Source organism: Argiope bruennichi, chromosome X1 (genome assembly GCF_947563725.1).
Source record: "Argiope bruennichi chromosome X1, qqArgBrue1.1, whole genome shotgun sequence".
Taxonomy (NCBI): domain Eukaryota; kingdom Metazoa; phylum Arthropoda; class Arachnida; order Araneae; family Araneidae; genus Argiope; species Argiope bruennichi.
Window position 1 is genome coordinate 11,405,627 of NC_079162.1, and position 18,217 is coordinate 11,423,843.

At 28.8% G+C, this 18,217-nt stretch overlaps 1 protein-coding gene across 2 annotated transcripts in view; it reads right to left on the reverse strand.

The window, feature by feature from the left end:
• LOC129959443 (uncharacterized) overlaps positions 1-17,927 on the reverse strand; it is a 145,444-nt gene extending 127,517 nt beyond the window's left edge. For both annotated transcript variants that reach the window (XM_056072275.1, XM_056072274.1), the window contains exon 1: positions 17,442-17,927. The gene's annotated coding sequence lies outside the window, so the exon portion shown is untranslated. The remainder of the gene's footprint in view (positions 1-17,441) is intronic.
• Between the last annotated feature and the right edge of the window lie 290 nt (positions 17,928-18,217).

Sequence of the window (18,217 nt, forward strand, 5' to 3'; positions counted from 1 at the left end):
CTAAATATTCCCATAAATACAATTTTAACTAAATATTCGTTCCTTATATGTTATGCATCGCACATATATTTGAACGCTTGTCTAGTAAACATGATTAAACTCCGGAAGCTATGGCCTTCAAGTCAGGCAGGCAAATATGCAGTTACTGCAGCGATAAATTCTGATCCTTTAGAAGCATGCAAAATTAATGAAACGAAATACTTTAACAGAAAATGATGTGAACGGTTATTTAAGATTTTATTGATAGCAGAAGATTGACATGAATATAAATATTAATTAAATATATAATGAAATTTTTAAAATGTACTTCTTTCTCGTTGCATTAAATATTGTTAAATTAAATTATTGAATAATGCGATTCATAATGTTAAAATTAGCTGCAAGAACATTTAATACGAAGAAATTACAAAATGTTAGCATTCACATTAGATGTAGAGAAGAATTCAAGACGCTAAATTTTAGTTTCAACGCGTTCTTTTAGGACGAAATTGAGATTCATGTGAGTGATGAAATGGATACCATTCAGACGCCAATTAATTATTAAGCAAATCAATTATAATCGAATGCATTTTCTTCTGTTTTTAATATGGCTGTGGTATGGATATATGGTTATGATAGGATACTTTTGGTATTCATAGCATGAAAAAAAGGATTTGAAAATTACTACCTTCACAATCGTGTGGAATTGAAAGAAGTAACAGAAAGTTTAAACAGGATTTTTTATGGATTGTAATTTTTATTGTAACACAAATAATTTTGCACAATTTTAAACAGAATTGTCTGAGAGTTTAATTAGATGGTTCACGTAAAACATCTTTAACAACGAGTTAAAATATAACATATGGAAATGCTCGTTTCTTTTTCTTTGAGCTAAGCATTTTATCCTATTTGGGTTCTAATCGCGTTATGTTAACATCATGAGAAAGTACCTTTTCGAGTAACTTGTAGCAATCTGATATATATTTTTAACTAATGATTTTTAGTTCGATATGATAACTCCAATAAATGGGAGTTGCTAATTCTATTTTTTCATGCATGAAATATAATGGTTATAATCGTCAAAATATTCAGAGTGATTTTGATAATTTTTCCAAGCTGTAGACCTCCCTAAGGAAAAAAAGCCATATATATATATATATGTGTGTGTGTGTGTGTGTGTGTGTGTGTGTGTGTGTGTGTGTGTGTGTGTGTGTGTGTGTGTGTGTGTGTGTGTGTGTGTGTGCGTGTGTTAGTCAGTATGTTGCATGCAAGATGATGAATTCTATTTTAGAAAAATATATAGTTATAACAATGCTTTCTCTTCTTGCATTTTGGTAATCAAATATGAAATGCTTATAAACTTTTTATTATAAGAAAAATATATTGGACTTGGATAATTTTGTAATTTGTACATGGTTTTTATTTCACCTAAGGTATAGTATTTTAAATAGTTTCTGCTTTATATCAATATTTTTTTTCCTTATGCAATATTTTAATTATTTTTTTTCTCCCCCCCCCCTCCCTTTTCCACAGCTAAATTTCATATACGATTCACATATTTTTTGTAGCGTTTTATTGCAAGAAAAAAACAGAAGAAAACTCAATAGGTCATTTAAACTTCCCATTTCATACAGAAGCATTCTCTACCCTAAAATGTTTTCTCACTTTCCTCCTCTATGACATCAAGCCCTAAGAAGTAGAGAACATTTGAATAAAGGCCGAAAAAGACATGAGAACATGATATACAAATTATGATTGTTTCATTCCCAATTAAATATGTTCTTATGATTAGTGACTTGCAAAAACCTTCTGAAATAAATGTAATGTTCATAATTGGTATATCAAATACGTGACTGGAAAATAAACTTATAATTATAGGACAAGAAAATACGTGAATTCTGTGAAGTAGATATTCCCAAAAGTATTTGGGCTCCTTCTAAGTTATCATATTCTCTCAAAACATACATTTCGATTAATTTTTTTAAGCAGCTTCTTTTCACTGCTACAAATTGCTCACAAAATATGACTAATCTTATTTATTGAAAAATTTTAAGGCTTTTTCCAACGAATCGTATTAAAACATTTTACTTATGATTCCTTCATTATGCGCTACTTTATTCTTCATTGATAGTTTTCTTAGAATTAAACATTGCACTGATTTATGTAGAAAAAGAAATGAAATGGTTTCTGTTTCATGATTTTTTTTTATAAATTAAATTTGCTGCCCCAAAATCGGATTAAACAAAAACTGTGTTTAATACATATAAATCCAGTATTCCTCTGCAGAATCATATTAAATACGATAGATATCATATCTATATATCTCATTCGAGAACTTGTTTTAACGAAAAATATAGAAACTAAAAAATAACTCAAACATAAGCAACTTATTCGATGAAGCTAAGATTCATTTAGATTAAATTTCCAAATCATTTAAATGCCATTATATTAAAGAGCAGCTATCAGCTTTTAGTTTCTGAAATGGTATTTTGCCGTATTTTACTACAAACTAACGTAGTAATAATAGTCTTTCTAAAAAGTTACATAAAAATAAATGAGAGTTGTATAGCAAGCTGATTTCTATTTTTAAAACGTATCTTATACTACTTAATACATCAAACTGCATTTACGTTTAATGAATGAATGAACATGCCACTATTATTCATCATCAAATAAATTCTTTTCGATTAACTGAATTGATATTAATTATTTAAGAACTTTTAAAAATGTGAACATTTAAATAAAGCTGATAGTTTCAAAGCTTTCGCCCTTTTATCTAATATGACATAATCTAATTGAAAATAATAGATAACATTTAATAACGATTATAAAAATGTATACTATGATAAAAAAAGTAAATAAACAAACAAACTTCCTTTTAAATTTTAATCCCAAATACTTTCATCAATAAAACAATTAATTTCTTTTGTTAATTTAAATTAAACTGTTTATTATATCAAATTTACAGAAAGATTTAAAACCTTTTATAGAATCATCTTTATTAAAGAATTTCATTCAAAACTCGACTCAGATGTTTTTTAAAAAAAGAGATTTTTCTTTTGACGAAACCGTGATTTGAGAAAGAAAAATTGCAAAATAAAAAAAAAAATAAGTCCAATGTCTTACAAATCCTTGAAGCAGAGGCTATTTGAAAAAAAATAATGGAATCTAATATACTAATCTGAATTTTTATCTTATTTTAATCCTCTAAAAACAGGAAAAAATAATTTCATTTAAAATCACCTTACTACAATTTTAAATGCATAGGGTTTTACAATACATTTTTTGATATCACAAAGGAATGAGAGTCAAATCTTTAATTTAACCCATAACACTGTGTTTCAAATTATTTGATGCTGGATAGCAAAACTAACCCAACAATTGACTATGCATTGAAACACGTGAATTTCAAGTAAATTTAATATTGATTATTAATGTTTCCTATTAATATTTAATCACATTCGCTGTCAATAAAACATAATCTTCTCGAATTACATTTGAAAAAAAATAAGAAAATCTGAAAGTAAAGATTCACACTAATCTACTTGTAGAAAAAGTGAATCTTGCCTATTCTCCTTTCAACGGGTCAAACAGAATTTCACTTAAATTTGCGTTCATTTCATCCATTTATTACTTCCTGAGTGCCTAATTATACACTTTAAAGATTGATGGAAAGTGAAACCTTTTATTGATTTTAAATCAATCTCAATTACGAAGTCATTTTTAATGATTTATCTAATCGCTAATGATTTTTTTCAAGATTTTAAGTAACTTTAATGCTATAACTACAAATAAATATCCCCATTTCTGACTTTCACACTAATACATTATCATTTATCTTTCATTATGTATCATTTTTCATTCAACCGATAATACTAATTCATATACAATAAATACTTCGTATTTTAACAATTAAATATTATTATTGCATATGATTCCATAGTACTTTCGACTCTGCATACGGAAGAAGCTGTTAACAATAAAAAATAGCTATTGTTTTTAATTAAAGGAAGTATTTTATTACTATACTCATTTATAAAAAGCATTATGAAGTTTACTTTGATTAGATTCCCCATTCTGCAGCTATTAATTGCATCATTAAGCAATCAATATTTTATAACTGATTTCTCAAAATAGCTAATAGCATTTATTATTTATATTCTAATAATACACTGGTGGACAAAATTAAGAGATGGAAAGCATTTTCGCACATTTCTCTAAAAATACCGCACAAAACCTGGACAGTTGATTGCCATGTATGGTCACTGTAGCGCTATTGGCTCTGAGAAAAGTTTACGTATTCTTGTGGGCGTTGCTAAGCCAGCAGGAGGTATAAATGACCGCATCGAGCTGTTCATCTCATTCCACTCTTCAACACAGTTGCAGATTTTAGTGCATTTTTGAATAATCGTGTTGTTTCTTGCTGGTTTTTAGGTGAAATGAGTGAACATCATCGTTTAGACGACGGTATGAGGTGGAGAATCGTGGGTATACTTGAGGCAGGCCAGTCCCAAGTTCAGGTTGCTAGGGAATTGGATATAACGCCAAGCGTCATTTCCAATTTCTGGAGTCGATTTAAAACTAGTGGGACAGTATGCAGACGACCAGGACAAGGTCGCCAGAGGGCTACAACGGCCAATGAAGACCGGTATTTGTTCCTTTCAGCTAAGCGCCGGAGGACGGCTACAGCCACTCAATCTTCTAGGAACCTCGCGCCTGTTACAGGAACATCAATTTCGAGTAAGACAGTCTCCAGAAGACTCCATGAAAGAGGGCTGTATGCCAGGAAGCCCGCTATTTGCATCCCACTCACTCCTTTTCACAAAAGAGCGCGTGCAGAATGGTGCAGACAACATCAGAATTGGACACAACTTCAATGGGCTAATGTTCTCTTCACCGATGAGTCCAGATTCAGTCTACAACCTGATTCTGGACGGTTATTGATATGGAGGGTACCTGGAACCCGATACCATCTCAGAAACATTATCGAAAGGGACCATTATGCTGGTGGAGGACTCATGATTTGGGCAGGGATCATGCAAGATACCCGCACACCGCTCCATGTGTTTGACAATGGTTCCGTGAATGACCAGAGGTACAGGCAGGAGGTCCTAAAGCCCTATGTGCGTCTTTTCAAGGGCGCTGTTGGCCCTGAGTTCATTTTTATGGACCACAATGTGAGACCACATAGGGCTCTCATGGTTGATGAGTATTTGGAAAGCGAGAACATTCAATGAATGGATTGGCCAGCCAAATCCCCTGACTTGAATCCTATTGAACATGCTTGTGATGCTCTTGGGAGAGCTAATTGCGATGCGCCAACCTCCTCCCAGAACCATTCTAGAGTTAAAAATTGCTCTTGTGGAAGAATGGGAGGGTCTTCCACAACCCCTCCTTAACTCCCTTATTAACAGCATGCATACTCGTTGTGCATGCTGTCTGTCTGTCAGGGGTGACCATACACAATACTAGAGGCAACACACACTGTACAAGCCTCACTTTTATTGTCATCTTTTATCCTTAAGTTCAGACTACATTGGATTTATTCGCAATAGGTCTTGCCAGTGCATGGCACTTTCATTTTTGTTTTGCATACTTTATTATCATGGTATAAGCTATATCCATACGAAATTTCATTTATTTATATTCAGTACTTTTTGAGATATTTGGGAAAATATCTTCCATCTCTTAATTTTGTCCACCAGTGTATATATTATATTAATTATTTTAATAGTGAAAATATTTATTCCTATAAAAGTTAAATGCTTGTGAATAGAGTGCTGATGGTAAAAATTTGAATAATAATTAAATACATTACCTATTATTGACTATTAAATTTATATGAATGAATACTAGCTGCTTAAGGAATGAATTGATATGGTATCAGAATTAAATTGCTGTACTTGTTACTATGTTTTGCACATTACAATCGTGTAAGGATTGCAATACCAGTATACCTGGTTACCGAATACCGGTATTTTGAGCAATTAGTACAATTTTGTAATACCGATATTCACAAGTTTAAATACCGTTTTTTCGATATTTATTAGATTTTTTATTTTTACTCCTAATGATGGAACGATTTTTGAAACTGAGAAATCCAATCCAAAAAGCAATAATCGGCATAAACCTGCAAATTCATTTTTCATATCGTGAATTCGACTTAATACCCAGAACTGTATCAGCTCTACTTCCAATAAAACTGGGTGTTGAGGCATTATGTCGGAGAGATTCTAATTTATTAACAGCTAATGTAACAATAAATTTCAAGTTGCAGTCATTGAAAGAACAGCGCACATCACTATTAGAAGAATTATATATTACATTGAATAATCGCACAGAAGAAATGCATACCGAATAAAAATTGTCTTACGGTATTTACATATTATACTGATTTTAAAAATGAAAATGAAAAAGAAGAAAATAGACTAACCAATACAAATCCTATCAAGTTTATAGTAAATTTTCTTAAAATTTTTTACTCCCAAACCTATCCACATTCACAAGAATTCGGCACAGTTATCGAAGATTATGATGACACTAATGTCGATAATGAAATTGAATTGTATCTTAAACAAAAATTTGAATTAGCGATAAATAAAAAAAATTTCAATAAACCAAAATACAATACAGAAATCAGCTACATCCAAAATCATCCGACGAGCAATCGATTTATTTGAAGATGAGAAATTTAGAGGTAAATACTTAGAAAAAGTATATGGCGCATTGCTAACAGTACCACCAACTAGCGTTGATGCCGAAAGAACGTTTTCGACAGCTGGTAATTTTTGCACAAAATTACGTTCCAGGCTTAATGACAGTACAATTGATGGATTATGTTTTTTACGATCACATTTCAAAAATTTGTAATAGTACCACAGACTGAATAGTGATATTTACACTTTTTTGTGATTTAAATAATTAAGATGTTCCTTCTTTATATACTGTTATAATTTATAAGTTACAAATTATTTTTGTGATATTTATACTCTCAAATAAAACTGGTAAATAAAACAAAGAAAACCTGTGTTTCCTTTCTTTTTCTAAAATTTCTACTAGCGGTATTAAAACTGGTATCCCGGTATTACAATCTAAAAAGTACCGAACACAAGTATTGAACTTTTGGTCCGATATTACAATCACTTGCAATTAGGGATTGCAATACCGGTATACCGAATACCGGTATTTGAGCCATTTGTACAATTTTGTAATACCGGTATTCACAAGTTTAAATACCGTTTATTCGGTATTTACAAAAAAATTTTTAAATGGTCCCCACTATATGTTCATGGATCCCAACATAGCAGAATAGTATTCGTTTTTGTTTTTATCTCTCCCTAACGGGCGAAATTAATTTGCTAATTAATGGCTAATTAATTGCTTAAATTTAAATTAGCAAAACATGTATTATCCGTGAAAGATATTATTTCCATAACGACTGATGGAGCAACAGTTATGAAAAAAGTTGGAAAGTTGATTCGTGCAAATGAGCAATACTTATGTGCTATACTTATGGAATTCAATTAGGAGTAATAGATGCATTATACCAAAAAAATAAAGAAAAGAAGAATCCAAATACTGTGGATATAGAAGCTTCGGATTCCAACTTTGAAGTGAGTAAGAGTGTGAGTGATCTTGACAATAAAGATAATGACAATGCAACTGTTGAAGAAGATATTGCTAATGAGGATGAAATATTAACCCATCAAGAATCACTTCCTATAATTTATAAAGTTCGAAAAATTATTAAGATATTTAAACGTTCCCCTATAAAAAATGACATATTACTAAAATATATACTAACTGAAAATAAAACAGGATATACGTTAATATTAGATTCTAAAACACGTTGGAACAGTTTACTCCTAATGATGGAACAATTTTTGAAACTGAGAAATCCAACCCAAAAAGCAATAATCGACTTAAACTTGTAAATTAATTTTTCAGATAGTGAATTCGACTTAATATCCAGATCTGTATCAGCTCTACTTCCAATAAAACTGACTATTGAGGCATTATGTCGGAGAGATTCTAATTTATTAACAGCTAATGCAACAATAAATTTCATGTTGCAGTCATTGAAAGAACAGCACACATCACAATCTGAAGAATTATATATTACAATGAAAAATCGCACAGCAGAAAGGCATATCGAAATAGAAAATATATTATGGTTTTTACATAATTATAATGATTTTAAAAATGAAAATGAAAAAGAAGAAAAGAAAATAACAAATTCAAATCTGAGTAAGTTTATAGTAAATTTTCTTAAAGTTTATTGTAATCTTTCTTTTTACCCACAAACCTATCCACATTCAGAAGAATTCGGTTCAGTTGTTAAAGATTATGATGATACTAATGTCGATAGTGAAAATGAATTGTCTCTTGAACAAAAAATAGAATTCGCGATAAATAAAAATTCAACGAGCCAAAATACAATACTTAAATCAGCTATATCCAAAACTTCCGACGAGAAATCGATTTATTTGAAGATGAGGGATTTAGAGGTAAATACTTGGAAAAAGTATATCGCGCATTGCTAACAGTACCACCAGCTAGCGTTGATGCCGGAAGAGCGTTTTCGACAGCTGGTAATTTTTGCACAAAATTACGTTCCAGGCTTAATGATAGTACAATTAATGCATTATGTTTTTTACGATCACATTTCAAAAATTTGTAATAGTACCACAGACTGAATAGTGATATTTACCTTTTTTGTGATTTAATAATTAAGATGTTCCTTCTTTATATACTGTTATAATTTATAGGTTACAAATTATTTTTTGTGATATTTACGCTCTCTAATAAAACTGGCAAATAAAACAAAGAAACTCCTGTGTTTTCTTTCTTTTTTTAAAATTTCTAATACAGGTATAAGATCTAAAAAATACCGAATACCGGTATTGAAATTTTGGTCCGATATTGCAATCCCTACAATCGTGCTTTAACATGTGTTGTTAAAAAGAACAATTTGTGCTCTCAATTTACATTTATTTGCATCTTATTGAAACGATGTTAATTCTATCAAAACTTATTAATTATTACATATTTATACTTTTAATTCTCAAATCAAAGTAAGTAAATCATAAAATATGGGCATTCATTTGAGTGTGTGACAAATTTACAATAAAATCCATTAACCATTCTAAATTGGTTAATTAATTTGTAAGTTGTAAATTAAATTTTTAAGTTGAAGTAGTGATTTAAAATATTTTGTCTTGACTTTTAGAATTTTCAATAAACAAAAATACCAAAACATACTTCAAATGGAGATTTCAGATTATTACATGAATCTCTAGATTTTACGTCACGTCAAAAAAAACAGATGACATTCCATAAGGTTATTGCAAGTTGAAATAATCAAAATTAGACTGTGATGCTACCGTCCTATATTTGCAAGAAATTGGCTTGAAATCAGGATATAACAACCCCTATGGATTTCATAATCATTTAGTTATTTAAATGAATACTCCTGAATATAAATAAAAAAGAATAAATTAGCTCTTTTTATTGAAATGTAGCTGTAAAGCTCAAAGCTATAAAATTTATTCAATACACAAATAATTATTTATAATAATATTAAATACACATTATACTTTACCCCAAAATCACAACGTTTCAAAGAATATCTGATGTTTATAGTTGAAAACTTTCAGTGTCTAATATACGCCATTTGTAAGTGTTTTATGTATTCTTAATGTTAATCCAAACATTTTAAAAACAGAATTGGCAATTATGATTTTCCTTCAACAAGAAGTGTCAAAAAAATTTATCTAACGAACATTTTTTAAAAAAGTGTGTCAGTGGGGTCTTAAAATCACATTTGACTTTATTATCACAGTGAATAATTTCCTAATGAAAAATTGGATTGACCCAGCTGTGTTTTTGAGATAGACTCGAAAGAAGTAGAAACCTAAATGGCATCTTATACGAGATCTTTGAGATATGTAAAGGATATGTAAAATAAACATAATTAATATATATATATATATATATATATATATATATATATATATATATATATATATATATATATATATATATATATATATATATATATATATATATATATATATATATTCCAGACAGCATGTCCAAATAATAGATATTTTTAAGCTATTCAAAGGAAATGAAAAAAATAAAAATAAATTTTATTTTATTTTGGGCTTTGACTTTTGAAACCAAGTTTCTTGTTTCATTTACAAATGTAGCTTGATAATTTACATTTTCCTTTTCTGATTCGATATGTAAGACATAAAGACATTCCTTAATTTTTTTTTCTACTTTTCTTGGAAAGTACAGTTTCGGTTGAAAAAGATACCTTCTATCGAGTTTTTAGGCGCATCAATAATCATTCCCAGTAGACTCTGTCAGCATTGCGGTCATTGTTCCTGAAAAGTAAGAACGCACAAAAAGAAGTTGAGATGAAATCGTGCAATCAACTGAAATCCATTAAGTAAATGGTTTCTCTCTTTGTTACATGCATTAAAAAAACTAAATTACGTCTTCTCTCCGAGTCTAAGTAAGGCAAAGAAAGTGTTATTTTGTCTGCTTCCAACCGCATAATGAAACCCAATCCATTATCACATTAAGCCACGTGTTTGACTACATATTAGTTTTTTTCTCTCAACTCCTGGTAATGCAGCTGCATGCATTTTCTTTATTAATGTATTCGTAATTCTGCACTGCAATCAGTTCGTAATATTTCGTTTTTGAAATAATTTAATTTATTTTATTTTTTACAACACTTTTTTCCTTGGACAATTCTTTCGTGGATATAAATTCTAGATTAATTATTTGGAATATAACTTTTTATATCGGATTCAAAGATTAATCATGTTTCCTGATGCAAGAACACCAAATAGCATTAAAAGAATTACATTTGATATAATCTTCATATTTGGCTGGTACAGTTAAAAGTTCATTGCACTTATCACATTAAAAGAGTTCTTTCCGAATCGATTTTAATAATAATAAAGTACTTTATTATGCTTTTTATCTGGTTGCAGTTCTCATAGTAGAAGGTGTTTCCTCCCCCAATAAATTTAATGACAGAAAAGTACTTATTTATGTTATTTTAATATTTGCACTACAAAAACACTCTTTCTTTACCGAATTTTGTGAGCAAGAGATGAAATGGAATTAATAGAATTTATTGAATTAAATTGATGTGTTATGAACACTTCATTTTAATCGAACCCTAACTAAAATATTTTAAGAATTATAGTTAATTTTCGTCACCACTTATATTAATATATTCGATGTATAGTGATTCAGCTTTTAAACTAATTATTAAAGAAACTATATTTTCAAATCTTCAAATATACTTTCTTTATTAAGTGGTTTAAAAACTGAGGCCCTGTCGATTAAATACTCTTATATAAGTGATTCAAGAAATATGCAACCATGCTTGAAAAAGTTCAAGTTTTAAAACATTATTGAATTTTAAAAAAATTAAATTATTTCCTTCCTTTAATTTTTAAAAACAGATAAGCTTCATAAAAAAATTATGCGTCTTTACTTCCAATAAAAAATGAATATGCGATTGTTGGGGTTCTATAAATAGATAGTTTTTCTGAAGCTAACAAACATGGGGCATCCATACTTTGGAGGGTGCACCACGGCCTATTTTTTTAATTAATTAGAAATTCAATTAAAAATTTTTGTGCTTTTCCATGATAAGTTATGAAAATATTGCAGTACAAGAATAATTTTTACATCTTAAAATTTTAAAAAAATAATCTTTTAAATTACATCAATTTTTTTACCTTTTAAATAAATTTTCTATATTTAATTAATTAAAAAATATTTTAAGGATATTTTCTAATAAGAAACGAAAGAATTTTGAATGAATATTAAAAATGACAAGCAATAATATAAAACATAAGAATTTTGGAAGAAGACGAAAGTTGCTGCTAAAAGTCACTATTACAGATACTTTTTAATTTTTATTTTATATTCCGAATTTCTATCCTGCTCTTAACACAAGTCATTATTGGCGAAGTAAATTTCGTGAAATCAAGTGATAGTTACTTAAATCTCTGAGGAATCTGTAAAAGATTTTAAATCAAAATTAAAATACTATTAACATGAAGAAAAAAATGTCAAATATTGGATTTCTTTAATGTTAGAAATTAAATGAATTTTTTACAGTGTATCCATTTCCTTTAAGTTTTTGGAGAGCCGAAAAAATAAGAGTAGTGCATCATAAAATGAACAAAATGGATTCAATGAGTTATGTATCTATCAAAATTTGAAGTTAAAAATATTTTACGGAAGACTCTATTAAGGTGCATAAAATATTTAATTAAAAAGTTTATTCATAATTAATCCCGGTGAACCAGTTAGTTACCAATGGCAGCTAGTATTTTCATTTCCACATTACTTTCACAAATTGGAAATCAAGTGATTTTAAGCATTAATATAATAACTAGAATAACTAACTAAAATAACTAGAATCTCTAGGATAAAAGCGTACTACTAGCTCGAGTACCTAGATATTCAAAATTAGTTTGCCACGTGGAACAACTGGTTACCATTATATAATATTTTTATATTAAATAAAATATGAAGTGAAATGAAAGTTAAAGCATTTTGGGAATTTTTACATGATCTAATTATTTTTGCTGTAAAAATTACAATAACCAGTCCATTCTTTAATTCCTATAGTTGTATGCAGTAAAAAATATTTACTTTTCTTAAAACCGCAGTTTTGCTACTATTAATCTGGCTGTTATTAGGAAAGGCAGACATATTGAGGTACGTGGTTTGGGAACTTTTTTAAACCATATTTTTAAAAATGCAAAAGGAGCATCATGGTTTCTTATGTTCCACTTTCCTTGTCTTTATATAAGGGCTACTGGGAAGTTACGATTTTTTGCAGAAAAATTGTTCAGATCTCCATTTATCCCTGAGGATTATGAGCGTGTGTTAATTTTAAACATGCTTTTAAGGTGCGTACACATTTTTTGCATTTGTATTAATTTGTCATATGACAGGAAATACAAAATCTGGAAGCGCAGTAGTTTGCTATCCTGCCAAAAATATCTATCATCTTTCGTCAAATTCACAAAGACTTTTTGAAAATCTACGATGTTATGTATATACATATTATTTTTTACGAATGAAATTTGGTTGTTGATTATGATTCTAAGCCATTTGAAGTCAAGCATGAAAGAAAGCAACGAGGGGATAGTAAGAAGGCAGAAAATATTATTCTGATGGAGTAGTCCTATGATAAGGATTTTTACTCTTTTCAACTAGAAATGCAAACTGGTGACTGCAAACTTATATATATATATATATATATAAGAAAATCAAAAATATATGCACTATGAAATTTCAATTAAAATTTATTTCTGAAAAAAAACTAAAAAAAAATTAAAGATTATTTCTGAATAAAACTAAAAAAGATACAATTGCATTTAGAGAGCGCTAATACTGCTACTACTAAAACACAGATGAACTAAACCAAATCAGTAAAAATACCAAGTCGATATTAGCAAAAAGAATAAATATAGAATCAAAAAGAAAGAAAATAAGAGTCCAGCCTGAAGATTTTTTCTTCCTATTTGATCCTTTATTTATTCTTTTTGCTAATATTGACTTGGTATTTTTTACTGATTTGGTATATATATATATATGTGTGTGTGTGTGTGTGTGTTCGTGTATAGTAAGTAGCTCTCATTCTCCCTTAATTACCAAACTTTAAAATATTAAATAGTTATGATGGTTTATAAACGATATTCTGTGAAGCAGAATATAATGTTGCTGAAAAAGAACAAAAAATACAATAGCGTGGAAACAGGCAACAAAATGAATTCTGAGTCAATATACTGAAGTTTATCAACATTTCAGACCAATTCGTTATAGTGATCAGAGCCAAAACACGTGTCGTCAAATGATAATTAGCCTTCGAAAAGTTGGGAACACATCGGAGAAATTGAGAACTTTCGTGTATAAAAGCTGGTTAATTAATAAATTATTTCGATAAAAAGACATTGAAGTGTAGCCTGATGAACATGGACTTACGATGATCTCCGGAGGGAGAACAGAAATAAAATTTATTAAGAAAAAATAGACTTTAAACTTGAGATGAATTTTAAAATATTTGTAAAATGCTGAAAGCAATTTTGAATCATTGAAAAGACACAAATCATATAGAGAGCAACCAATTTGATATTGTTTTAATTTTTGATGAAACTACATAGCTACAAATGCAAATTATTGATTGGTAATAAGTTTAAATCTTTTTGTTTAAGTTTTACCTCAAAACAAAGGCACGAAATTCCATATAATTGGAATTTTTGTTACTTTTACTTGTACAAGTGATCTATGTGACTTTAATATGCAATTTATAATTTTAATAATTACTTTAGAATAATTTTGGATAGAATTAAAATTTGAAAGTACTTGAAATAAAACTTCCCTGCAGTTGAAAGTGTTTGTATTTGCTCTATATTAAGTATATTTTTGGAGAGACAGTTAAGTATCAAGTTGGTTTAAATATGTCATAGGATAAGTTTTTCAGGCATTTTTTTTAAAACATCATTATGGATTTTATAAAGATCTTTAAAAAAAATTAAGCTTCTGTGAAAGTACTGGACTACTTTATAGAATAATGCTATTTGAACATCTTAATATGCATAATAAATTTACTGTACATTAACCTGTTCAGTTTTTTAAAAATAAGACTTCTCATGTTGAAGCTTGTCTCTTTCCCGTTTAAGTATACTCTTATGTCTAGATGGTGTTATTTGCTTTTGGGTAAAGTATGGACCATAAAGCTATAAAAATATTTCCACGAAATAGAATTAATATTTTTGTCCCAATTGATTTTTTTAATTCTTTAATTGTTTTTGGCTTTTTGAATGTACAGAAAATGACAATTATTAAATAATGATTGCCAAATAGAGGAATAATATTTATTATTATTTGATTATTAAATAATAATGAACAATATTCTAATGAATTTTGACAAATGATCTTTGAAGTTTATTAAGACGTCAATTATGTTTTTATATATTTCACAACAACAATGTTTGATTAAGAATTTTTTTGGAAAAGCAGAACGTATATTTTCTTTATACGAATACTTTCATACATACTTTATACTCATTTTCATAAACCGTTTATTATTTGCATAATGAATTTAGCATATACAGGGAAAAATTATTTTCAAGTAAAAATATGAAACTTTTATCTGATTGTGGCTTATTTTTAATATCGAAAACAATTAACTCAGCAAGAGAAGCCTACTTTTTTGTATATTAACCAAATTTTCTTCAATTCAGAAAATAATTTTTATTTACGAACAATCTAAATGTGTCAGTATCTTTTTCAAATATTTTTTTTTTTTTTATTCTTTGACAAAATGGCAAAAAATAATGATGAAGTTTACGAAATATGAATTATAATTTAATTCTCATCTATTTAATATATTTTAATCTAAAAAGTCTTAGGTTATATTTCTGAAAGGTGAATAATTTTTTAAAAGATGAAAATCAAATATTTTAAATGAATATCCAATTTTTAAATTTAAAAAAAATGTATATCCGATAATTTAAATATGATTGGAATTTTTCCTTCTTTTGACAGTCTTGGAAAATTTGAACCATGCTTTGTGAGCTTAACAACAAACAATTAGAACTCCTTGAGACAATTTGAGTACGCAAAAATAATCAATTTTTTAAACATGGGAAATGAAATAACATTTATTAATTTACTTGCATTGGAATTCTAAATTTCATAATTGTCATTGTAAAATTAACCATTTTTCTCTAGAAATATGTTTTTACCCAATTTATTCCCAAATTCCGATTTCTACGAAGTGGATGAAATATTTATTTTTCAGAACTAAAAAAGATTCGAGTGCTGATTTATTCGCACTCAATTCAAACACATGCGCGAAAATAATTCGAGAAGCGATACACAGTAACAGCAGGATATAAAACAGCAAATCTAAAGGGAAGCAAAAGATCATCAAGCTAAAGTATATAATGTTAAGCTGTAATTCCATTAAGAAACGCACCTGCGGTGCAATGTTAAGTCTCCATAAGTCAGAGTGATAAAGTGCCAGTGTCACTGACATTAGCTATCTTGCCTTCCGTTCCCTTTTAACCCTCACAACTATTTGTTCGAAATACGGGAATGACATTGTGCATTTGAATGAAGAATTTTCTGCAAAGAAAGAAGTTTCGGCATCTATTAATCTACTTTAATTAAGATAACGATGGTAAAATAAACTAACTCTTCTTGAAGCTTCATTAAGCAAGGTAAGTGAAGTTCATGAAGCAAAATTATTAACTGAAAAAAGGAGGAGCATGTTTTATGGCTCAAAGTGTTAGGATGCTCATTTAAGTTAACTGGCTATTAAAATAAGTTTATTATAAATATCAATGAAAAGAAAAAAAATCTTTCTACTAAAGATTTTTTTCATTTCATACATTGAATCGGTCGTAGATGATAAATATATAAACATTATAAATCACATAAATTGTTTAAAGCATTTTTAAAAAGTCAGAGAAAATAATAGCAGATGATTCAGAATTTCTGATTTTCTATTCAAATTTGAAGATTACAGAAAAGATATAAAATTTTAGAATTCATCTAATTAAATAAGGCATAATTAGATCGAAGAATAAATACATCAATTTATTAAAACCGATTTATTTATATCATATGACAAAAATTGTTAAATTCACTTTTTATTCTTTTGTTTTCTCAAAATATGTAATTACTATCTGTTAATTTGGACAGAAAAAATATCTATAGCTTCATTTAGTTTATGCTAACCGAAATTAAAGAACGTGATAAGAATACAAATAATAATGGCGTTCTATGTGAAATAAAAAAAAAATACTGAAATGGCATAACATTCTTTTTTAAAAAATAACAAATCTCTTATTTATTAATATGCTTCTTTAATGATTTGTTTGCTTAAAAGCAAAGCTCTTTCTAGTTGTTGCTGCAATAGAAAAAAAATTAAGACAAATTCGTGTTAGATTTTGAATGGCGTTATACATTTTAGAATGATGTTTCTTAAAAATATTTAGAAATGCATTTAATTTTTTGAATAATAATTTTTTATAAAAATGATATAAGAAAACAAAATAAATTAAGAGTAACAAAGATATGAGTTACGAACTATAAATGCAAATCTTTAAAATGGATATGATTTGTAAATATTTGATTGGTAAATATTAATTAAAAATGAAAAAATTATATAATCTCGGCTTTCCTACCGATCTGACAGTTTTCCTATTTTTAACAGGTAAAATATAAGAAAAATGGCAGCGATTAATGATATCATTTTTGGAAAATACGTACGTAAATGAAAAATTAAAACAGTTTAATCTTAAAATGGCTCGTTACATAAAATTAATTATTTTCATTTGTTCAACATCTTCATAATAAAAATAAATCCCCCCAAAAAATGACAGCATGTCAAAAATTTTACATACCTTTCACAGATGAGCAAATGTCATTTCTTAAGTTTGCAGCATAAATATATAGAGTAAACACGCAAACTGTCCTTCGACACTGCTTGCTAATGGGGCAACACTACGATGATCGGATTTCCAGAAATTTAAGTTCACTCTAAATGTTCAAAAAGTTTGAGCAAACAAGCACAGTTTTTAATGCGTGAAATTCTTGATGTTTTTTTTTTTTTTTTTACATTACGCGCGCAAACACACACAAAAAAATTGCTTAATCAACAGTTTCTTAACTATCTATTGAGAAGCGAAATTGAGTTTACTAAAAGTTTTTGCCCCTTCTTAAACGAGGAATTTTCCTTTTTCTTGAAGAGAACACTTTAATCAGTCCAGCCCAGAAGTCTTTTCCAGCGAACGGGGAACTGTCAAGTGGGTGCTTTTAATCAAACCATTCGGAATAAGTTTCAGTGATAGAAGGGAGAAGAAATGGATCCGAGTTGCGTTTCGACTATGCCCGGGTACAGTCACAACTGCGGCAGGGTGAGCGCATGACAGGTTTGATCAGGAACCCGGGCTAGTCGACTCGTAAAGCTACGGGAGGGTAGCCCCGTTATGCACCTGTACCGGATGGAGCTCTTTTCTTCTTTCGATTTTACTTCTCTTGGATCACACATAAGGCCGTAGCTTAGCTTTCATTTGCCAGGTAAATCAAGTGGAAACAAAAGCAGTTGGATCCAATTTTCAATCTCTTTTCGTCTTCTTCTGCCCTTTTGAAGGAATCGAGCTGCATGGAGCTTAGTGCG